The 24925-nt window shown below is 47.8% G+C and overlaps 1 long non-coding RNA gene across 3 annotated transcripts in view; it reads left to right on the forward strand.

Annotated features, from left to right (window-relative positions):
- Nucleotides 1-647: 647 nt before the first annotated feature.
- LOC138285080 (uncharacterized) overlaps nt 648-24925 on the forward strand; it is a 134309-nt gene continuing 110031 nt past the window's right edge. For 2 of the 3 annotated variants that reach the window (XR_011201513.1, XR_011201515.1), the window contains exon 1: nt 648-725. This is a non-coding gene — a long non-coding RNA (uncharacterized lncRNA). The remainder of the gene's footprint in view (nt 726-24925) is intronic. The other variant, XR_011201514.1, reaches the window with a different exon arrangement.

Genomic DNA, 24925 nt, shown 5'->3' on the forward strand with positions numbered 1-24925 from the left:
ACCAAACTGAGGGCTGTGGAGGAGGGTCCAAACATTGAGGAGTACCCACATGTATTTCTGTGACTCATCATACATGCCCATAATACTGTATTTTGTTTCCCTTACATCATGATAATTCACCCAATCTGTTTATTTATTTCTCAATGTTGTACCATTTCAATTCCTCTCATTTTTGTTCCTACGATCTGTCAGTCACTACTCCTTAATACTTATAGTTACACAACTGTAAGGACTTGGTGTCAATCTACCCATGATGGTCTCTGTGGGGTATGACCATCCTAATATTTTATTGTACGGAATTTGTGGAATGTGCTAATATAACATCTATACATGCTGCATGTACCCTTTTATTCTGTATTATTATATAAAACAGTATAATTAGTTGATCAATTTCGTTTTATTTTTCCCATGCTTGTCGGTCGCTCTGTTTTTTACTTACTTCTCCAGAAGTTGGCACTATTTCACCTCATACAGTCATATAATGTTTATTTTCAACATTTTACATTTCTATTACATTCCTTATAGCCTGTATCTTAATTGGTTTTATTGTAACCCAGCCGTTCCACAATGGCTCCCACTGACCAGCCTCTAAGTTGCCTTTGTTTTCTTACTTACTGTCCCCTTTCGACTTCTACTCTACCGGGACCTCAAATAGGACGTTTTTCTTCAGTTTTGCTTACTAACTATCTTCACTTCCGTGTCGCATTGCATTGAAATGCCTTGAGGTAAGCGTTCATGCTTCTTCTATTCCATCGGAGAAGGATAGTTTTTCCTGTATAATTACACTGGCAAACCGCTTTTTGGTTCTGCGTTTGAACTGGCATTCTTTACCTATCAGTATACTGGGGACGTGTTGTTATGGTTTAACCCTGTCCCGTAAATGTTGCCATTGGTTTTAGTTTCTGAAATGCTGCCAGCGTTCCCCTCAGTTCCGTACCGATAGCAGTAGTACTTTTATTCACAACGTTGTTCGCTGCTATCACCATTTTGATTTGCTATTTTTTCCGACTTCCAGATGCCTACACTGGGGCATCAGTCGATTTGCTCATTATTTTTGTGTCTGGATTTGGTTTCAGTACTATTGCTGTTCGGCTTAAACTCTAACTTTGTCTAACAACGTCGGCCTTTCCATTACTCTCTGACTCTTTTATTTCATATTGTCCCCGGCCTCTGGTGCGCTTAATTTCATAGTTAATGTGTCTAGTTATCTGCATTCCCCCCATTGATTAAATCATTTTGGAGCAATTTGTGTTCCTTCTCTACCATTTACCTGTTATTTTCCAGCTTACCTTTGGCTTATCATGGCCTCTTTCGTCATTTGAACCCATATCCTTGTTTGCTGAAACTGTCTACTCTGAATATAAATAGCACCATTATATTGGTACTTGGTACATCTATTACCAAACCTGTTACAGACACGATTTCTATGGACTCTTGAAAACTATCAAGTTTTTCAAAGTAGAACTTTATACATTCTTAGTTTCAGTATGTCCCTTTTTCCAATATAATGGCATGACTCACAATATTTATTTATAATTTTTCTTCACTAAGGGTATTTTGGCCTGTTGGTACCTTATGGCATGTGCTATTCACAAAGTAACAGCCTGTTTTTTTAGATTTATTGCTGACTTTTTAATGTTTTCCGACTCTCACGATTTGGATCCCACCTACTTTCTTTTCTTTCTCTATTACAATGCAATTTATATATTTAATTCTCCACCCTTGCTTCCACACCTCATGGCGTTTGTCTTATTGGTCACTCTTTACACATGTGCACAATCACATCCCTCCTTCATGAGGCAACTTATTTAGAATATAACTAATCAATTATCTTTTTTACCTATTCTTTCCCTCTCCTATTATTTTTTCCACCTCTTCTTTCGCTCACTTTTTCTTTCTTCTATTCATCCTACTTTTTTTTTCTCTCTTCTATACCTTGGCTTGAGTTTGTTAGCTTTTCCACCTCTCAATACCACATTTTGATTGTATTTTTTTGCGTGTCCATGATTCTTGATCTACAGCCTTGAAATAGTCCTTGTGACGAAACACGTGTCGGCTGTTCGCAGAATATATCTGTTCCACGAACAATAAAACCTCTTCCACATCCACATTGTGTTTGGATTTGGACTTCTCTTTCCACTTTGGACTTGATTTTCGGACTACCTTTGGTGTGCCCTGGTATTCTTAGATATGGAGCTCAAGGAATGTTTGCGGGTGGTTCTCCTTCTGCAGGATAAGGGGTGCTGGTGGCCTGTTAGTCCTGTGGCGGGGACTCCTGTCCACTAGCAACAGCGGAGGTGAAGGGCTGTTCATCGGTTTGGCTAGTGGCAGAGGCCCAGTGGGGTGCCACTGCCTCCCTCATAGTGTTCGCCATGTCTGCCAGCATCCCTGCAATGAAGACCAGGGTGTTGTTGATGTCCTTCAAGTCCTCCCTGATCCCCAGTTACTGTCCCTCCTGCAGCCGCATGTTCTGCAACTTGTCCAGTATCTGGCCCAGCGTATCCTGGGAATGTTGGTTTGCTCCAGGATTACGGTGAGTGCCTCCTGGATATTCGGTTCCCTGGGCCTGTCCTCCTCGTGTCGCACAGCAGTCCTCCCAGCTTCCCTGTTGTCCTGTGCCTCTGTCCCCTTAACTGTGTGCCCACTGCCATTGACCCAAGGTCCCTGATCGTCCTGTGTTTGTGGGGTGTCCTGGGGTCCCTGTAGTGGTGGTCACACTGCTGATTGACATGTCCTGGGGACAGAGGTATGGGCCCGCTGTGTGGGTGTTGTGGTGGTGTTTCCTTAGGGGGGAGGATCTGTGGTGGTGTGAGAGTGTGCCTGGGTAACCGACTGTCCGGAGATCCCTGATGGGTCAGGTTGGTCATCCAGGCAGGCAGTAATGTGGGCCTCTTCTGTGGGGGGACTGGATGTTGGTGGCACCTCTTCTCCGCTGACATTGGCTGGGGGACCTGTGGGCATGTAAATTCAGTGTTATTGTTTCTGCGTTTGCCATCATGTGCATGGGTGTGTTGCCCTCTGTTGTTGTTGTTGCCCAGGCAGATTTTCCTTTGTGTGAGTTGCTATTTGGTCAGCTAGGTGTCCATGCAGGTCTGTAGGGGTGTCCATGCTTTGGTGTTACATGCAGGGCTTGGCACTGGGATGAGTGGGTTGTGATGGTGGGGTATGTGGGTGGTGGTGAAGTGATGGGGTGAGGATACGGGTGGGGGTTTGTGATGGCATGCAGGTAGGGGGTGATAGTAATAGAGATTTGACTTACCATAGTCCAGTCCTCCTCCTACTCCTGCCAGGCCCTCAGGATGCATGATTGCCAAGACTAGCTCCTCCCATGTTGTTAATTGTGGGGGAGGAGGTGGGGGTCCACCGCCAGTCCTCTGTACAGCTAGTTGGTGTCTTGCTGCTGTGGAATGCACCTTCCCCTGTAGGGTGTTCCATCTCTTCCTGATGTCATCCCTTGTTCTTGGGTGCTGTCCAACGGCGTTGACCCTGTCCACAATTCTACACCATAGCTCCATCTTCCTAGCAATGGATGTCTGCTGCACCTGTGATCCAAATAGCTGTGTCTCTACCCGGATGATTTCCTCCACCATGACCCTTAGCTCCACCTCAGAGAATCGTGGGTGTCGTTGTGGTGCCATGGGTGTAGTGTGAGTTGTGTGGGTGGGGTGTGTGATGTAAGGTGCGTGGATGATGTTTAGGTGATAATGTTATGTGGCTCTGGTTGTGTGGGTGCTCTTGCTGTATCTCTCTCTGGTGGTAATTCTTTCTAGTCTTAAAGGGTTGTCGGTATTGTGGGTGGGTGTTTTATAGTAGTGTGGGTGTGGTGTGTGTATATGTGTGAGGTGTGTGTAGTTTGAATTGTCCAATGTGGTGTAGTTTTGTTTGAGTGTGTGTATTTTGAGCGCAACGGTATGTACCGCCAATGGTTTACCACCATTGAATGTCCGCCGCGGTGATTCGTGGATCATAATGCTGTGGGGGTTGTTCTGTTGGCGTAACGGTGTGGGTTTGGATACTGCCAGTTTATCACTGACCTTTGGGCTGGTGGACTTGTGTATGTGGCTGTATAGTGACGCATTGGTATGTGTGTGTCATAATATGGTTGGCGGATATCAGCGGCGGCATTGTTATGTTGGCGGCAGTCGGCATGGCGGTAAGCCGGATTTACCGCCAATGTCATAATGAAGACCTACATGTCTTTCTTATCTTCAAGTGGACCCTCTTCTAAGAAAATTTATTAGGGTATTGTGCCATGTATGTGTGTGGTATGGTATGAATGATTAAATAAATAACCAGCCACCCTTTCCCAAAAAGGTATTTATTTAGGACACACTGATCCTTACGCAAGCCACTGAATCATCTGGATTTATTACTTTTTGATAATCTGGTTTTAGACCCTTTACTGTGGTGGAGCAATATAACCTGTTCTCACCCACAGTAAAGTCATGGCAAATGAATAGTGTGCATCTACTGCCAGAATCTCCCTTTTAAGATAGGGCTGCTGTGGAGCAGCAAAGTGTAAGAAGCACTTGGCTGGTTACCTGTCTACAAGTGTGCATAGATGTGAGGGCTGTGTATGAGAGACCCAGAGACTCCTTTTGTGTGCAGCCCTCAAACTGTGTACAGGGAGCCTGGAGCAAAAGAGACTATGCATGGCTGGGTATTGACTTGGCATAGGTCTCATAATGTGGGTGCACACATAGGAAATGTCAGAGTGGTTTACTGTTTTGTCTCCGGTGACTCTGAGTTATACACTTATGGGAGAGCTGCCTTAGGACACAGCTTTGCTTCCTTTTGTCCTATAGACCCCGGAGTCATACCGATGTGCAGTATAACCTGTGCAAAAAGAACAACTTTGGCTCAGTTCAGGATCAGAGCCCAGTCCTTTTGTCACCCTGCTGGTCTGGATTAATTACTTTTCTCTCCATCCACAGGAACATAGGCCTCCCCCACAAAAGGCACAATCTACAGGACTTGAGTGAGCTCCTGAGAAGAAAAGGGGTTGGGTGGATACTGGAACTGTAGGCAGCCACCATGGACAACTGGAAGGAGGACCCCCCCTGACTGCCATGTGGCATACAGACTCTGACATTAATTGGCCCCAGAAACAGTGGATCACCTCCAAGGTTAGGGAAGCTTACACTCCCTGAGGGCCAATTGTGGAAAAGACTGGTCATCTGTGCAAGGGAGGGCAGAAGGCCAGAGAAAAATTTAAGTGAAAGGCTAGTACAGGAAGTCAGTTAAACCAGCTCTCTACAACGTTTGTCACCTTTTAGGCCAGGAGACCTGAAGAAAGACCAACAGCAAGAATATTTGGGCAAACTTTGACCCCCAGTGGAAGTTTGGAGTGGGTGGTGCCCTGCTGTTGGATGATTTTCTAAAAGGACTTGATGCCCAAGAAAACAGAGATGGGAGAGAGCTTGCGGAGGACCCAATCCCCAAATCTTCAGAGGGCCTGGGCAGCCATCTCCCAAGCTAGTTGCATACTAATGGGCCCAGGACACCAATTCCAGGCCCACTGATGGCTATACATGCTGATGAGGACCATTGAGTTTTCCCCTTGCTCTTCAGAGGCAAGGCTGGGGCCCTAGACCCCATCCCTAGTCCCCAAGAAGGTAAACTCTGGGGGAGCATCATCACACTTCCCCCACATGTGTGGATACGTTCCAAGGGCCCCATCCCTGAGCACTGGTGGATGTGGAAGGAGAAAGGAAGTGCCACAGCACTCCCCCAAGCTGTAGCTTGGCTACACATCCTGACCGGCCAGGGAGAAAGTGAGCACCGGATCCCACAGCTGCACAGCAAAGTGCAAGCAACATGAGAGCCACTCTGGGGGTAGCCAGTGGTGGGCTCCTAGATTCCCTCCCAAGCAAACACACATGTGTGGGGCCCAGGAGAGGCATGACACCCTCTATTTAAAAAGGAAAAAAGAAAAGACAGAGCAGCAGAGTCAAGGACACACAGCAAAGTCACTTCTTAAATATGCAAGGAAGCTCTAAGGACGTGTGCATATTTTTCTAAAAGAAAACCACTTGTTTACGGTTTATGGTGGCCCCAGGAAGACAGGGTCATAACCAAATAAGTACTAAAGTGCAGGGATGCTGGAGGAGCAGCACTGCCTCTCCCCAAATGGATTACCAGTGCCCAACCCTAAGTTGTGTGGAACTCTGAAATGATAACCCTTCAAGGTTTTCCAAGGATTTTTAGCCACTTCCTAGGCTGGAGCATGTGCTCTGCAGCTGGGAGTGTTGTGCACTCAAGGAATGAAATCTGTGGCTGCGGTATCTGAGGCCTGACGCTGGTCCACATAAGGTTTTTATGATGCACAAATAACCTCCAGCGGTGAAAGGCTGTAATTACATGTGCTGTGATTATAAACATGGTGTTCTTCAGGGGCTATGTTGGATTGCATTATGTGATACTAAAGGTTATTAAAAGTGCAAGTTACAAACACTCCCTTAAGGGTGAAGTGATTTAATTGCACAGGTTGTGATTATATGTATGTTGCCCTGCAGGGGATATGTATAAAGTGCAACATACTCAAGGGGTGAAAGTCTATAATTATAGTGTTGTAATTATAAATGTGATGTCCTTTATGGGCTAAATTTTATTTGCATTATTCACACAAAAAGTTATGCTGAGTGCACAAATCACCCAGACATTGCCACTAGTGAATGCTTTAATAAAATAATTATGCTGACATCCACTTATGTTCAAAAGTAGATACGCTTAATTGACCATCCCAAGTGTGTTCTTTCAAAGTAATATTCAATTATTGCATGTTCATACAAGTGTACATTTTGATGTGTTGATCTAAACCTTCCTTTGGGAGCGGTAAGAGTTATTACGTAATGTCACCACAAAGCCTTTTCATCAGCGTATGTATATAAGTAAATTGCTAAATAGTATTGAGTAGTGTGTGTGTGATAAATGTACTTTTTCCTTTTTTGAAAGAAAGTGCACGGCCTGGACAATCATTTATTGATTGAGCATCTGTGAATGGGGATTGCTAGCCCCCATCACCTCCCTCAAGTAGGTCTTGACTGTTCTTCTTCCCTATCCTGACAGAGTCAAGTGCTACAATAGGATGTTTGGTTCCCAGAGGAGGGCAAATGTGGACGCATTACTTGTACAGGCCACACAACTAATAACACATTTTCTCACACTAGTTAATCACACTTAAGGGACAAGGAGTGATAGGAACTCTAACTAGCCAATTTTCCCCACTTTTGTGAACTTGGACCCGTGAATAAATACTGATTTGTGAACCATCTAGCCAATTTTTAAGATTATTTCATGTAGATTCTGCACCCCTGTTAATTAAAAAGTGAGGAAAGGTTGAAGCACACCCGACCCTCAGTGAGTTGGGAAGAACTTGATGATGAAATATATCACTGGACAACATTCAGTGAGTGAGAGTTCCTTTAACAAAAAGGTTTTTCCCTCATATCCAGTCGGCGTGCCATAGAGGACTCGAGGTTGACTCTCTCTTGGTTGTGACATTTTCCTGTCCTATCCATTTGGTGCCTGGAACCTGTTCCTTGGTCAAATGACTAGTTGTAGATGGCTTTCGGCCCTTTGTGTATTCCTCTTAGACAGCCACACAATAGAGGGACTAAGGGGCATATTTATAGTGTGCTAGCACCATCTTGCGCCACATTAATGTAATTGTTTTTGACGTTAATGTGGCCCAAAGAAGACACAATCCCTTGCTCAAGAGTAGGCATTAAAAGGGGCCTTCCATATTTTAGAACGGGGCCCTATGTATTCTGCAGGAGTAGCGTCAATATTTTGGTGCTACTCCTGCAGAGTGCAATCATAGCATCATGAAAAATGACACTATTGCCCCCTACCTGCGCCACGGTGTGCCGAATTGAAAATACAGCACACACCTGGTAGTGGTAGGGGGTTGCTAAGGTGAGCGGGGAAAGTGGTGCTGCTTTTGGTGGGGCGCCACTTTCCAAAAATCCCCCTTTAAGTGCCTATATGAGCCATCTCGGGTAGGATGGAAGGATGGAACTGTGCACAACCCCACTTGCACTACTGTACCCCAGTTCTCATACAAAGAACTTCAAACTAGCGTATTGTGCTTGCAGACAGAATGAGACCAGGGCAGGGAGACAAGAAACTCCAGACACTTATTTGGGGGAAGCCTCCAGAACACACTGGCCCTTATTACAACATGGGCGGTAAAAGCTGCTTACCGCTGTGCAAAAGACCGCCAACACACCTCTGCGGCCGTGGAATTCTGCCACAGCTATTATGACCCACATCTCGGAATCCGCCAAAAGTCAGACACCCACACAAGTCCGCCACACCAAAGGTCAGTAATAAACTGGCGAAAACAAAACCGACACCGTCACGCCAACAGAAATACACTCACACTATCACAACACACGAATCCACGCGGCGGTCTTTCAACCGCGGTATTCCATTGGCGGTACACACTGCCGCGCTCTAAATACACAAACATTTACAAAACACTGCCACATTGGACAATTCAAAATACACACACCTAATATACATACACACACCACTCCCACACACCCAAAGCAATATAAAACACACACCCACATCACCCAGAAACCCCCACAACAAAAAATCCGAAAGAAGGCCAGAGAGACACCACCAGCAAGAACAACAGCATCCACAGGCACACAACACCATCACCCACACAACTTCCACGCACCTCACACAATACACCACTACATATCCCCACACTTATCACCACACACTCCACCCTACACATCACCTACACCACCCCACGGCACGGCAAAGACACCCCTGGTTCTCGGAGGAGGAGCTCAGGGTCATGGTGGAGGAAATCATCCGGGTAGAGCCACAGCTATTCGGAGCACAGGTGCACCACATCTCCATAGCTAGGAAGATGGAGCTATGGCGCAGAACAGTGGACAGGGTCAACGCAGTGGGACAACACCCAAGAAATCGGAAGGACATCAGGAAGAGGTGGAACGACCTACAGGGGAAGGTGCATTCCGTGGTCTCAAGACACCACCTGGCGGTTCAGGGGACTGGCGGCGGACCCCCACCTCTTCCCCCACAAATAACAACATGGGAGGAGCAGGTTTTGGCGATTCTGCATCCTGAGGGCCTCGCAGGAGTAGGTGGAGGAATGAACTCTGGTAAGTCAAAGCTTTACTCTTACATCCCCCACCCTACCTGCATGCTATCACATACCCCCACCCTCACCCTCACCCCCAGCACCCAACTCCTCACAAATGTCCCAACATCACAAACCACACATCCCAACACCAAGCCCTGCATGCAACAACAAAGCATGGACACCCATCACCAAACCATGCCCACTGCACATACCCATACACCCCCCTAAACCATCATCACACAAGCTCCCACACAGAAATGCTAGCACTGGGGTACACGGTCACCCACCCATTGCACACCATGGCACACACAGATGTAATAAACATCCTTTTATGCCCCTGCAGGACCCCTACCCAACGTCACCAGACAGGAGGGTCCACAAATGTCCACACCACCAACAGAAGAGGCCCACAGTGATGACAGCAGCTCTGTCCAACTGGATCTAGATGACCAGCCTGGCCCATCGGGGACCTCGGGACAGTCGGTTCCCCTCACCCAGACACAGGCCACCACAGACCTTCCCCCCCTCTGGAAACACCAGCACAGCACCCACCCAGAGGGCCCATACCTCCGTCCCCAGGACACGTCAATCAGCTGTGTGTCCACCACCACAGGGAACTCAGGATAACCCAACAACAACAGGGACCTGGGGGCCGTGGTAGTGGGCACACGGTCCAGTGGACAGAGGCACTGGGAGGGCTGCTGTGCGACAGGGGGCAGGCAGGCCAAGGGAACCCACACTCCATGAGGCCCTCTCCTCCATAATGGGAGCCTACCACCACTCCCAGGAGACGATGGCAACGACTTGGGCAAGTTTCAGTAGACCCAGCGCCTGCAGGTGGAACAGTATATGGCCTTCAGGGAGGAACCCAGAACCATCAGCTCCAACCTGGGAACCATCGTAGGGGTGCTGAGGGAAGTACTCAACACCAGGAGGTACACTGTGGCACTACAAGGGGCCCCTGACACTAGCCTGGATAATGAACAGCCCACCACCTCCGCCGGCGCTAGTGGACAGGATGCCCCGCCACAGGACCACCACACCAGCACCCCACCCCGTGCAGAGGGAGAACCACCCCGCAAACGGTCCCTGAGATCCAGGAACAAGACAGAGAACGATGCCAAGACCCCCGCCAAGAAATGAGACCACCCTGATTGTCATCCTACTGTCCCACTTTGTCACCAAGTCCATAATTAAACTGCCCCAGCTCCACTTCCTATGCCCATATGGGTAATGCACCTGTGAGACTAATAGACTGGACTCTGCCATGGACACTCCTCCGCCATCACCCCTCACCATTTCACTACTCCCTCCAATTTTGAGCATTTAAATAAACACACCTAAAGCACAAAATGATCTGGAGTCTGTCTGTGATTTCGAAATAGTGTATTAGCAATTACAGTGACAAATCGTTTTTTAAAAAGTAATGTCAACATACCTATGTCAAACAGCTCTAGTCCATGAGGAATCTAAGCAGATGTCACACAGTGGGACCCACACCTGTGAAACAGTAAGGGAATGTGACAACTCAGTGACCATACACTGGGTGAAAACGACAGACAGGAGAGAGGTAGTAGTGTTAAAGTACATGTAGTAGGCAGGATTGTATTACCTGTGTCTCACTGGAAATATTGCTGGATCACTGAGTCCCTGTTGTGCATGTCTTCTTCCTCTGCTTCCTCCTCATCACTGTCCACAGGCTCCACAGCTGCAAAAACACAGCCATCTGGACCATCCTCCTGCAGAAAAGGCACCTGGCGCCGCAAAGCCAAGTTGTGAAGCATACAACAGGCCACGATGATCTGGCACACTTTCTTTGGTGAGTTGAATAGGGATCCACCTGTCATATGGAGGCACCTTAACCTGGCCTTCAGGAGGCCGAAGGTCCACTTGATCACCCTCCTAGTTCGCCCATGGGCCTCATTGTAGCGTTCCTCTGCCCTTGTCCTGGGATTCCTCACTGGGGTCAGTAGCCATGACAGGTTGGGGGTAACTAGAGTCACCTGCAAATGGTGAGAGGCAACTGTTAGACACACATTAACCTAGAGGGATAACCCCAGACCCAGACAACCATTCCCACTGACTTGTTTCCAGGTGCTCACCTAATAGCCACACACGGTGCCTCTGGAGTTGACCCATCACATAAGGGATGCTGCTATTCCGCAGGATGTAGGCGTCATGCACTGAGCCAGTGAACATGGCATTCACATGGGAGATGTACTGGTCTGCCAAACATACCATCTGTACATTCATAGAATGCTAACTCTTCCGCATTCTGTGCACCTGTTTACTCCTGTGGGGGGAACCAAAGCCACATGGGTCCCATCAATGGCACCTATGATGTTGGGGATATGTCCCTGGACATAGAAATCACCTTTCACTGTAGGCAAATCCTCCACCTGAGTTAAAACGATGTAGCTCCGCATGTGTTTCAGAAGGGCAGACAACACTCTGGACAATACGTTGGAAAATATAGGCTGGGACATCCCTGATGCCATGGCCACAGTTGTTTGAAAAGAGACACTTGCAAGGAAATGGAGCACTGACAGCACCTGCACTTGAGGGGGAATTCCTGTGGGATGGCGGATTGCTAACATCAGGTCTGGCTCCAACTGGGTACACAGTTCCTGGATTGTGGCACGGTCAAGCCTGTAGGTGATTATCAAATGTCGCTCCTCCATTGTCGACAGGTCCACCAACGGTCGGCACACCGGAGGATGGTGCCATCTCCTCATATGTCCCAGCGGACGCTTCCTATGAAGGACAACAGCAAGCACAGAGTCAAATAACTCAGAGGTACGTACCCACAGTTTACCCAGAACACCAATCATACACAAAAGGTGGCCTGTATGTGTGTTGAGTGTAGGCCTAGGTATGTGTGACACAGTTGAAAATGAAGCCATGTGGGCCCCTGAAATGGCAGCTGCCTGACCTGTAAAGTGGGACAATGGGATGTGAGGTAACTGCGCTGGCGTTGTACACCGTTGCGGTAGGCGGTTGAAGACCGCGGCGCAATGCTGCATTGGTTAACATTGGACCCTATGGGTCCCAGGAGCCAATGACGATGTATGCCGACAGTGACGGTACGCACCGCTGCGGACGTGACCGCCATTTTCTATCTGTTCAATCACTCGATACCTGATCTTCGAAAGGAGAGGACCTACACTGCAAGTGCTGCTGTGACCTCAGTCTGGAAGAGAGAATGGCTCGTGCGTCTGGGGAAAGGGCCCCTGCCTTCACATCGGAGGAGTTGGAGAAGCTCGTGGATGGGGTCATCCCCCAGTACAAGCTACTCTACGGTCCTCCAGACAAACAGGTAAGTACACTGGGAGCATGTTGTATGGGCTATGCCTGTGTGGAGAGGGCTGGATGTAAGAAGGAAGGGGGCAGAGTACTGCATGCATGAAAGACGGTGAATGCATGTGCCTGCCACATGGCAAGGGTAGGGACGGGTCCAATCACTTTGACGGTGCAGTTGGTAATGACTTCTCTTCTTCCCCTGTACATTTCATGTAGGTCAATGCCCACCAGAAGAAAGATTTTTGGCGTGCCATCGCCAAGGACGTCATGACCCTGGGGGTCTACTACAGACGGAGCACCCACTGCCGTAAAAGATGGGAGGACATTCGCCGCTGGAGCAAGAAGACAGCGGAGGCTCAGCTGGGGATGGCCTCCCAATGTGGGAGGGGTGCCCATTGCACCATGACCCCCCTGATGTTCAGGATCCTGGTGGTGGCCTACCCGGAGTTGGATGGGCGCTTGAGGGCATCACAGCAGACACAAGGGGGTGAGTACACTCTCATTCTGCTGACTTTGCGCGCAGTGTAGTTGTCTGGGTGGGGGAGGAGGGCTGTGGGTTTGCCTAGGCCAGGGCGCGTTCTGTAGGCTAGGCCCCTCCATGGCCCTGTGTCATCTATGTTTGCAGATGTCGTCCATAGCCTTGTAGGCCATTTCCCAGGAATTGAACAGTGGAGCCCAAGAGCGCGGCGTACTGCAGGGGGCTTCTGTGTCTGTCTTGTCCGCCAACTGTAGCGGTAATCTATGCACTCAACATGTCTTTCTTCTGTCGTCCCCCACCTTTTTGTGGTCTCCCTGTTCTTGTGTGCATTAGCATCATCAGGTGGAGGAGCAGTGGCACCGGAGCACGAGGGAGCTGCATTCCACATGGCCCTGGAGGGCGAGACTACGGACTCGGAATTCACCATTGGGAAGGAGGGTGAGGGGAGCTTCACAGCAGGGACAGGAGCTGACACCAGCGACACGGACTCATCCTCCGATGGGAGCTCCCTTGTGGTGGCGGCAACATCTGTGCCCCGCATCTACAGGTACAGCCGCCACCGCCCCCACCAGCAATGCCCTCCCAGCAGCCCCTCAACCTTCGCCCCGTGCCCGCTCACCCAGGAGGGTGGGCATCACCTTCGCCCCATGCACCTCAGGCCCTGCCCCAGTCACCTCTGCTGCCCTCAGTGAGGAGGCCATTGACCTCCTCAGGTCCCTCACTGTTGGGCAGTCTACCATTTTGAATGCCATCCAGGGTGTAGAAAGGCAGTTGCAACAAACTAATGCATTCCCGGAGGGCATTCATTCTGGTCAGGCGGCCCTTCACCGAGCTTTTCAAACTCTGGCCTCAGCACTGATGGCAGCCATTGTCCCCATCTCTACCCTCCCCCCTCCAACTTCCTCCACCAAGATCCAATCCCCTGTACCTCAGCCTATCCCAAGCACACCATCAGACCAGCCTGCACACACCTCAACACACAAGGGAATCGCAGGCAAACATAAGCACCACACATCCCACAGACACTCGCGCAAGCAACACACACATGCAGACACACCAACATCCACTGCCTCCACTGTGTCCCCCTCCTCGTCATCTCCCTCCTCCCTCCCAGTCTCGTCTACCCTTACACCTGCATGCACTAACTCTACAGCCACTATGTCCCTCACCAGCACACCCACCACCACACCCCGCTCACGTGCAGTCACCACCACCACTACCATTCATACGTCCCCTATGTCCTCTCCCAGTGTGTCTATGTGTGTCACAGGAGGAAGCACTCTGGGCACCAGTCCCCCTCCAGAACCAGAGGAGACTTTTATCCACTATAGACTTGCACTCCCCAGGATATGGCAGTGGGCAACCCACCCACTGTAGAGACTTGAGAGACTGTGGCTTTGCACTCGCCAGGGTATGGCAGTGGGCAACTCACCCACTGTAGAGACTTGAGAGACTGTGGCTTTGCACTCACCAGGATATGGCAGTGGGCAACCCACCCACTGTAGAGACTTGAGAGACTGTGGCTTTTCACTCCCCAGAATTGAACAGTGGGCAAGCCAAGCACTGTAAAGACTTGAGAGACTGTGGCTTTGCACTCCCCAGGATTGGACAGTGGGCATGTGGCCCCCTCGTGGATTTGGCGTTGTGCACTCAAGCGGCTAAGGTGCCCCCCTTTCCCTCCCCCTGATGTGCCTGTTTTCTTGCTGTCTGATGCCCCTGCAGTGTTCTCTCCGTCCTGGTCAGGGATCTTGTGTGGGCCTCGCTCATACCGTGTGGTCCCAGTGTTCCACGGACTTTCTTTGTGCAGTACATGGACTACTATGCCTGGTATATATTTTGTACATGGTGTATGTATATATTCCTGCCTACTTGTTTGTAATATATTCCGATGGTTACACTCATTTTATTTGGTCTTTGCGTTCTTCCGGGGTGGCTTGGGGGTGCAACTGTGATGTATTGATATGCATTAGTGTGTGTGTTGTAGTGGATGAGGGTGGGGGTGGGGGTGGGTTGTTGCGCGCGTGTGTCCCTGTTTTTTGCCTCCCCCTCCCCTTTGTCGTAGGTGCAGTACTCACTGTGGTCTTCGTCGCCGGCGTTCGTGCTCCTGGTAGAGGAGCAGGAAGACTATCTCAGGTAGAATTTGGAGTTCCGGTTTCATAGTGTCCTCGTTCCTTGTGGAGTGTGTAGAGGTGAGCGTTTTCCCTTCGGAATTCCTGTTTTCGCCGTGTTTTTATCCAGTGTATCTGCCCCGGAAAAGGTGGCAGATTGGTAGGTTGTGATACTGTGGGCGGTACATTGACTCCCGTTTGTCAGTTGGTAGTGACCGCCGCACTGTTTGTTTGTACTGCTGTGGAGGTCAGTGTTAAAGTGTCTGGGGGTAATTTCAACCCTGGCGGTACAGGACCGCCAGGGCTGAAATGACGGAAGCACCGCCAACAGGCTTGAGGTGCTTCCAAGGTCATTAAGACGCAGCGGAAGTGCCGCGGTTGCACCGCCCGCCACAATGGCCCCGGCGGTAGTAATCCACCAGGGCAGCGCTGCTACCAGCGCTGCCCAGGGGATTACATGTCCCTGACCGCCAGCCTTTTCCTGGCGGTTTGAACCGCCAGGAAAAGGCCGGTGGTACGGGGAGTCGCTGGGCCCCTGGGGGCCCCTGCACTGTCCATGCCACTGGCATGGCAGTGCAGGGGCCTCCTAACAGGGCCCCATGCGGCTTTTCACCATCTGCTCTGCAGACAGTGAAAAGCGCGGCGGGTGCAACTGCACCCGTCGCACGGCCGCAACACCGGCGGCTCCATTTGGAGCCGGCTCCCATGTTGCGGCCCACATCCCCGCTGGGCAGGCGGGCGGAAACTCTGTTCCCACCCACTGGCCCAGCCGGGATGTCATAATGGGCACCGCGGGAGTGTGGCCGCATTGGCGGCCGCACGGCGGTTGCAACTTGGCGGGCGGCGGTTGCCGCCCACCAATGTTGTAATGAGGGCCGCTGTCTTTGTTGGCAGTTTCCGCCACGGTCATAATTGCTAGTTTTTTACCACCGGCCTGTTGGCGGTCTTACCGCCGCTTTAACACTGTCCGCCAGGGTTGTAATGACCACCACTATTTCCTCACATTTCTGTAACAGGAAGCTCTGGAGTCTACAAACAGCCATAAAGCTCCTACCACCCTGAGTACCCACATGTCTCCTCATAAGAATGGCACTCTCGCTTGTGTGGGTGGGTCAAGACACCACAATACAAAACTACCTAAGGTGCTACTTTAAGAGATAAGCAATAGTGGTAGCTGCATTACTTAGGGCACGTGCTGTGGCACTACTCGAGCAAACCTACAAACCACAGACATTGTTTAAAACTAGACAACTAGGAGATTCCAAGGTGGTGTGTCTTTCATTGATCCCACAAGATTTTCTTACCACCAGTGCCCTGCAAACCTCAAAAGTAGCCTAAAATCACCTACTTTCCTAATATTTCTGTAATGAAAACTTCCAAAATCAGTTGGAATCCACAAAGTTCGTACCACACAGCGTTAACTCACTTGTGCTGATAAAAACAATGTCACACTTGTGTGGCTGACGCTAGTTTCTGCTAGAGGAACTGCTTACAAAAAGGTCAATGAGAGCCCTCAGGACTTGAGAAATGCTGGGTGCTAGCATATTTGTAGATCCTCACGGATTCCATGATTTTCTGTCACAGAAATGTGAGGAAAATATGTTTTTTTTGCCAGTGTTTCCGGTTTTCAAGGGCTGCTGGGTAAATTACCCAGTGAGAGTGACTCAAGTCAACCCCACCATGAATTCCCTAGTAAACACAAATGTGGAGGCTTTCTAGGTTTCCCTAGGTGCCTGCTAAACTAGGTCCCAAAATCCACAGCTAACTACATTTAAAAAAAGTTTTCAATGGAAAAATGTGATGTGCCTATGTTTTATTTTGGGCCCCTTGCTGTCACAGGCGTTAGGCCTACCCAGACAAGTAAGGTACCATTTTTATCCGGAGACTTGGGAGAATGGTGAGTGGTATGAAGTTTGTGATTCCCGTAGATTGTCCTCACAGAAATATGAGGACTCTAGTTGTTTTTTTGCAAAGGTTTGAAGTCTGCAAGGGTTTCTGACTACAGTTACCTAATGAGAGCCATACAAGTCACCCCACCCTGGAATTCACTAGGTGTCTAGTAACTAATAATGAGCAGGTTTGCTAGGTTTCCTTAAGTGCATGATGAGCTATAGCCCTAAATCCACAGCTAGCTGCAATGATATTCTCCTTCTTCAAATAGAATGATTTTGATAGAAAACATTTGTGAGAACATTTTTTCAGTAAACACATTTTTGGGAAGAAAGTTCAAATGCATTTCTCAAAGCACACTCTAAGTTGTAAAAATGTGTAGACTTCTAAAAACATGGGCTCACTTTTAAATTTACCTGCACTTACTATTGTGGTTTTCAGGCCACTCTAAGCATTAGTTAAAGTCTTCAAGTGACTGTCTATCTGTAGGATCTGGCTCTGTATGCACTATCTCAAAGTGAGAGGTAGTGCACAGAGTCCAAGGTTTCCCTTGGAGGTTGATAGTGGCAAAATTAGATAATTCTAATGCTCTATTTTATGATATTGAGCAGTAGGCTTATCAGGTGGTAGTATTAACTATTTGTTGTACAAACAGAGGCAATAAATGAGGAACACACACTCAAAGACTTAACTCCAGGCCAATAGTTATTATGTAGAAAAATATATTTTCTTAATTTACTTTAGAACCACAAGATTCAAGATTTGAAGTAAATACATCAAATGCAAGATACCCCCACATAGGTAAGTAAGGAACTTTGATTTAGAGCAGTAACATACACAGTATAGGTTAAAATGGCAAAAAGCTATTTTAAAAGTGGACACTGCAAAAATCAACAGTTCCTGGGGGAGGTAAGTAAGGTTAAGTTTCTGAGGTAAGTAAACCGCAAAGTCACCGCACCAGCAACACAGGGCCGATCAGGTACGGAGGTCCAAGGAGGGGCCGAAACACATAGGCCCTCATTATGACCTTGGTGGTCTTTTCGCAAGACCGCTGAGGTACCGCCGTGCTGAAGACCTCCAGTGGTGGCGGTCTTCCGTGCCGTGTATTATGACCGCTGTCAGCCCTCCATCCTTTTCCGTACGGAAAGCTGCCAGCAGCCATACTGGCGGTCGGCGGGAAAGTGGAGGCTGCTCAACCTCCACTGCCACGTCAACAGAAAACCGCCCACAGAATCACGTCCCATGATTCGGTGTGGCGGTGTTCTGGTGACGGTGTGCTGGTGGTGAAGCTGCCCCCATGGATCCAATCCCCTCCCGGAGGGCCAACGGACAAGTTAAGTTGATCGTCTGTTAGGGGAGGGGGGGTGATGTGTGTTGTGTGCGTGCATGGGGGTATGCGTGTGAGTGTGTAGAGGGGGTGTGTGAGTGCATGTATGCGTGCGGGGTGCTGTGTGTATGGGAAATGTGTGCAGGTCAGTCGGTGTGCATGTCTGTATGTGTGCGGGTATGTGTTGTCGTGATGTATGTGTCTGTGTAGGGGTGCATGTATGTGCATGTTGGGGGTGTGCGTGTAGGGGTGTGTATATGTGCATGTTGGGGTGAGGGTGGGGAGTGGGGTTGTGCCACCTTTGGAGGGTGGCAGGGGGTGTGGGGGAGGACTCTTTGGGGGTAGCGGGGGTGGGGGAGACCCCTATCAGTGCCAGGGAAGGAATTCCCTGGCAATGATAGTGCCTACCGCCATGGATCTCATGGTGGTTCCCAATCACCTGAAATCCTTGGCAGTATGCAGGGTCCGGATACCGTTGGCAGTCTAGGGATGGCCGCCGAGCTGGAGACCGAAATCTCCAGGCCAGCGGTCATCACCGCCATGGCGGTCGGAATGGTGAAGTGGCGGATAATTCCATTTTTTTTTCCGAAGGACTGTTTGTGGTCTTACCGCCACTTTACCACCGACCGCCAGGGTCGTAATGAGGGCCATAGTCGCCTATGGAGAACAGGGGTGCTCCGATTCCAGTCTGCCTACAGGTAAGTACCTGCATCTTCGGAGGACAGACTAGGGGGGGGTTTGTAGAGCACTGGGAGGGACACAAACAGGCACAACAGGGCCATTGGTACCAGGGGTACCATTTACAAGGGACTTATCTGTGTGCCAGGGCTGTGCCAATTGTGGGAACAAAGGTACAGTTTAGGGAAAGAACACTGGTGCTGGGGCCTGGTTAGCAGGGTCCCTGCACACTTTCAATCATAACTGGCATCAACAAAAGACAAAAAGTCAGGGGATAACCATGCCAAGGGGGCATTTCCTTACACTATCTAAAAGGGGGCAGTGTGTTATTCTGTCGGGAACAAAGACACATTAATCGATGACCACGGTTTGATCATTGAAACTTAAGAAGCAAGTAGATATTTTGTCTATTTGATATCTGAAATAAAAACAAAGCTGTTTATTGCAACAAAAATTGTGGACTCTGTGAAGCGGGAAACGTCCTCAACCAAACATTGTAAACAATAGACGTTTCCCACTCAAGCATAACCACGCTTGCCTAAACAACGCATGGCTTTTTCTGTGCCTTAACCATGCATGTGCTAAAATACACATATGGGTGGTTAAGGCATCAAAAAAGCCATGCTTCTGGAGAGGACAGGGAGGACGCGGTGAGGTGAGTGGGGCTGAGGTAGGGATGGAGGGTGGATTAATGGATTTGGGGTGGGTGGGTGGAGTTGGGGGGCAGGCTATATTTTTAAGGGGCAGGGGTGGGATTTGGGTATTTCTTTAAGGTCCTTGGGTGAGGGGGTTGGGATATCTTTTTTGTAGGGGCCAAAATGGGGGGTATGGGTATATTTTTTTATTGAGGGTGGGGGTGGAGGAGGTTTAAGGGAGGGAGGGAGGAAGGAGGAGAGAAGAGGAGGAAGGATCGGGAGAGAACGTGTGAGGTAAGTGGGGTTGGGGCAGGTTTGGTGGGTAGTGTTTAGAGGTTGGGTGGATTTAGGGGTTAGGGTGGGTTGGGTGTTGGGGTACTTTAGCTTTAGTTTTTAGGGCAGATGTGAGAGGTCGGGGTATTTTTTATTTACTGCTCAGGGTGGGTGGGGGAGTTGAGGTAATTTCATTTTTAGGGGCTGGGGGGGTCAGGATAGCTTTTTTCTAAAGGGCTTAGGATGGATGGTGGTTTGGGATAGTTTACTTATTGGGAGAAAGGTTTTCGGTCTCAGGGTGGGTGGAGGGTGTGGTGGTTGGGGTGGGGGCTGGGATAGTTTTTTTTTTTTTAGGGCTCAGGACAGGTGTGGTTGTTGGGGTAGTTTACTTATATAGGGTGGGGGTCAGTGTAGTTTTTTTTAGGTTCAGGGTGGACAGGGTTGGGGTACTTTTGTTTATGGGGTGGGGGTTGGGATAGTTTTTTTTTTAGGGCTCAGGGGGTGTTTTGGGCCTTATGATGGCCTTGTGGTGGGGTAGTATGATAGAACCGTGCATGCCGTTTTGCATGCTGTTTCCACACATGCCTTTACTAGGCATGCTTTTACAATGAAAATGTGTTGTAAAGGCATGTATGGTAAAGTCATGGGTGGAAACAACCCAGTCGTGGGTTCGACCGCGTTGTTAAGGCATGCCTTGTTATGGCATGAGTGGTTCCATTATACAACCCTGTGAAGATGCAGACTTATATTACTGAGCAGAAATTACTTTCACAAAATAAACAAAAATCGAATGGATTGGAAGAAGACTACAATAAAGAAAAACATTTTGAGTGATATATGAACATATGAATCCTTTCCCATCCGAAATCCTATCAAAATGTCATTACAAGTTAAAAATAAAGCAAAACCCTATTTATGTCCATGATATTTCATTTGAATAGGCACTTGAAATCCATCCTTCAGCCTTTCAGTCTTTCTTTAATTAAAAGGAGATTGTGGTGTGCAGTTAGAAGTGGATGCCTGGGCTTTCCAGAAAGGTGCAAGGCGCAGGGCTATACCGAAATAAAATTGGATGAAAGCAAACAGGAAGGAATGTTATTAAAGTGAAATGTCTAGTGCTTTGTGTCGGGTCCTCTTCACAGAAGTCATAAGACTTTTTCTTTATCTCTCCACACTTATCCAGAACTTAAATAGAGGTCTTTTCCATAATTGGAGATGAAAGAAATTCATCAAATTTGCTGCTAAGGAAATTTAGTTTTCGTTCTCATCAAAACGAAGATGCTACCTTAGTTTACGTTTTAAGATAGCTCACCCACTGAATATTTGTTTTTTTCTAGTTAAGGAAATTACTTCTGGACTAATCCACTGTTTAGAAAAGTGTTATCAGAAACTAAATGAAGCACGAATCTGCACTATGCCTCACCGTAAAGGCAACCATGACGAGATAAACCAGAGCTTTCGCATCCAGGAAACATCTGAAATCATTTGAAATCCCAAACCCCAAGTAACGTACGATGGTAAAAAATTGTACGACCTGCTTTTTCAAATATTTGAGAGATTATGCAGCTGCAATTCCTAACTTGGCTTTCAGAATATACCAATATACATGTGCCTCTGAGATCTGTTTGATTCCTTAGTACCTAAAAGGGCGATTCAGTTTAATGTGTGTGGAAATTAATTAAGATGTTGTGGCATTATGGCAGAGTTGCCTACTTTGGAACCTAGGAACCGGGTTCTAGCTTCGGCATTGGCAATTTACTACTGTTTTCACACAGTAAAGAGATAGACATTACGGCCCTGATTTATACTTTTTTTGCGCTGCATTACCGTCATTTTTTGATGCAAAAGTGGCGCAAAATTAGAAAATATAATCGTATTTTGTAAGTTTGCGCCGCTTTTGTGTCAATGAATGATGGTAATGCGGTGCAAAAAAAGTGTAAATCAGGGCCTAAGATTCTGGTTGGCAGAGGTATGCACCCTGTCCAAGTAGAAACCACAATCCTAGTCAGGGTAAGTCAGATACACAGTCTAAATTAACCTGTGCTCACCCTCTGGTATCTTGGCACAGAGAATGCACATTCAACTTAAAAGGCAATGTGTAAAGTATTTGTGCAACACTTCAAACAATAACACAGTGAAAACACCGTAAAGCGACTGCACACTGGTTTTAAAAAATAGATTATATTTTTATGAACAAAACAAGATTGAAATTAAAAAGAATGCTGTATGTAGATGTTGAGATATTAATTTTAAAAGACTAAATTAAATTGTATTGCTTAAAAGTTTAAAGCACCAACCGGGGCTAAATGGTCACATTGGAGTGGGCAAATCTAAATTTCAGGCTGACCGTAATGGAGCACGGGTCAGATAGAGGGACCCGGCCTTGGTCCACTAAAAAAGTTCCTTGGTTCTTGGATGCATCAACGTTAAAACCAATATGCTGCAAGCAGAGGAAGCCATGCATTGTCGTCATTCCTTCTGATTTAGGCAATGTGTTGGCTCCGAGCCCATAAAGTCAGAGATGCATCACAAACTGGAAACGATGCACCGCGCAGTCAGTGATGTGGGATATACGATCCACATGGCTTGGTAGCCCATGAGTTAGGGTGCTATGTAAGTAAAAGACAGGACATGTACTTTTGATGTGTACATGTCCTGGTAATGAAAAACTCCCAAAGTCATTTTTCACTACTGTGAGGCCTACTCCTCTCATAGGCCAGCATTGAGAATGCCTTAATACACCTTTAAGCTGTAATTCCTGATAAGAAAGGAGTAGTGGGATCATGTTTCATATCATTGGAATGGTAATAATAAATCCTCTTTATTGGTAAAGTCAGATTCAACATTTTGTTTTAGGAGTGCCACTTTTATGCTCTTACTCTTCTATGTGCCTGACAGCCTGACTTGAATACATGTCTGAGCTAGGCTGGATGACAGCTACATTTGTGCAATTCCTCCAGACAGTGACAACACAGGACACACAACTGCTTCTGCTTTCATCTGCATACTGATGGGTCTTCCTGGGCAGGAAGGATGGGAGGGGTCCACACTTACACTTCAAAGGAAGTGGCCTGACCTCCGACAAACTACTGAGTACCCCCCACAGAGAGCCTAGAAGACAGGGCTGGGGTGAAAGAGATCCTTGCGCCCTCCTGAGAGTTCCTTTGAATTCATCCCTTACAAACGAACTTTTGGGTATATGTACTGGGTCTCTGACCGCCTAAAAACAGTACACTACTGGACCTAACAATATTCCTGCTGGAGTAAAGATTGCTGTGCTGTAAGGATTGACACGTGCTGTGAGTGACTGTTCTGAGGAATGTCTTTTGTGCTTTGCTGAGCTTCCCTGCTGCCTGCTGGTCTCTGTCCTGAGGACAAAAGCTGGAGTCATCTTGCTTGCTGGCTTGCCTCCTGTTTCTTCAAGTCTCACGGATACAAAAGTCTTCCGCCTTTCTGCCCCTGTTTTGAAACTCTTCAACTGGTTAGTCTGTCAGTCAGGATTAACAACGATCAGCACCTGGCTGATTGATGGTTTCTATTAAGGACCAGGCACTTTAGGTGGTGCAGAAGTGAGCACTTTACAAGGAATTGGTGATTCTCTTGTTCAACTTGCTCAGCACAATCGGTGTGTGCCAAATGAGCGAGCCTCATTCCCTCTCGGCACATTGCAGAGGCAACAGGAAATTTACCAACAATATCTCCCTTGCTTATGTGTTGCAGAGGAGACAATGACACCGCCCCACCTGACTGCAGTGAGTGGAAGTTACTGTTGTGCAGCTTCGACTCCACTGCTCGCCATGGTTGAGGGTTTCTGCCCTACATCTGGTCCACACCTACCCTAACTCAGCCCATCAACAGCTAGCCTTCTGAAGCCCAGACCACAAGGCCCTCACCTCTGCTAACTGAGCTTAGAGAAGGTACTGTGATCATTACTCTGGACCAGCAAGGTCCTTAAAGCTGCTTCACTCTTGCCGGTGGCTGAGTTCCCCCGCATGCCATTGTCCCAAGGGACAGGTACCAAACCCTTTAATGTGTCTTCATTGGGCACAATAGTACACAGGATCTTGTTGTATAGACCTAGTGATTCACCATGTGGATCAGGAACATTATGCTTGTGACCTTTGAGTGCTTTAAGTACGGAGAGTTTTCCATATCTTAAAAACGTATAACTTGGAAAGTATATAGTCTTATTTTAATCAGATGCATAGTCCCTATTTTTCTAAATGTGTGCTAGCTTTTGTGTTCTTTTGATTGAGTTCCTGTATTCTCCGTGTTGTACAAATACTTACACATTGCCTCTTAAGTCAAGCCTGACTCCTCTGTGCCAGACTACCATAGGGTAAGCAAAGGTTAATTTAGGGTGTATATCTGACTTACACTGATTAGGGTGGTCATTCCTACTTGGACAGGGTAAAAACCTTTTTCAACTAGAGACCTAATTTCTAACACATATGTACTAAATGGAATAGCTACTGTTAGAAATAGGGTCTTTGGTTGGCAGTCAGGTTACCCCTGTGCAAGCAAGGACCCTCACTCTAGTCCGGGTAAGTCACACACAATCTAAATTATCCTGTGCCCACCCTCTGGTAGCTTGGCACTGAGCAGTCAGTCTTAATTTAGAAGGCAATGTGTAAAGTATTTGTGCAATAAATCATGCAATAATACAGTATAGCACCACAAAAATACACCACACAGTGTTTAGAAAAATATAAAATATTTATCTAATAAAATGCAGGTCAAAAACAATTAAAATGCAACAAGTATATTTTGATATATCACTGTAAAAATGAAATAAAGTGTCTTTATTCTCTTAAAAGCAATAAATGTCTCTTTCAAGCACAAAGTACCTGGTTTGCGTTCGAAATCTCCGCAAGGAACCGCAGAGGAGGAGATGCCTGGAAAACAGGGAAGTGTGCTTTGATTTCTCAGGCAGCAAATGGCGATGCGTCATTTAGTTTTTACACAGGGAAGGCTTTGCATCAATTTCCGGCGCTTGGTCTTGGATCCTCTTCGGGTTGTGGGATTTTCGGATGCCCCGGGGATGATGTGTGGATTTCCGGTGCTGACAGGACGAAGTCACATGGTGGGCGTTGCGTGGAAATCTCTATCGCA

This window comes from Pleurodeles waltl, chromosome 3_1 (genome assembly GCF_031143425.1).
Source record: "Pleurodeles waltl isolate 20211129_DDA chromosome 3_1, aPleWal1.hap1.20221129, whole genome shotgun sequence".
Lineage (NCBI taxonomy): Eukaryota > Metazoa > Chordata > Amphibia > Caudata > Salamandridae > Pleurodeles > Pleurodeles waltl.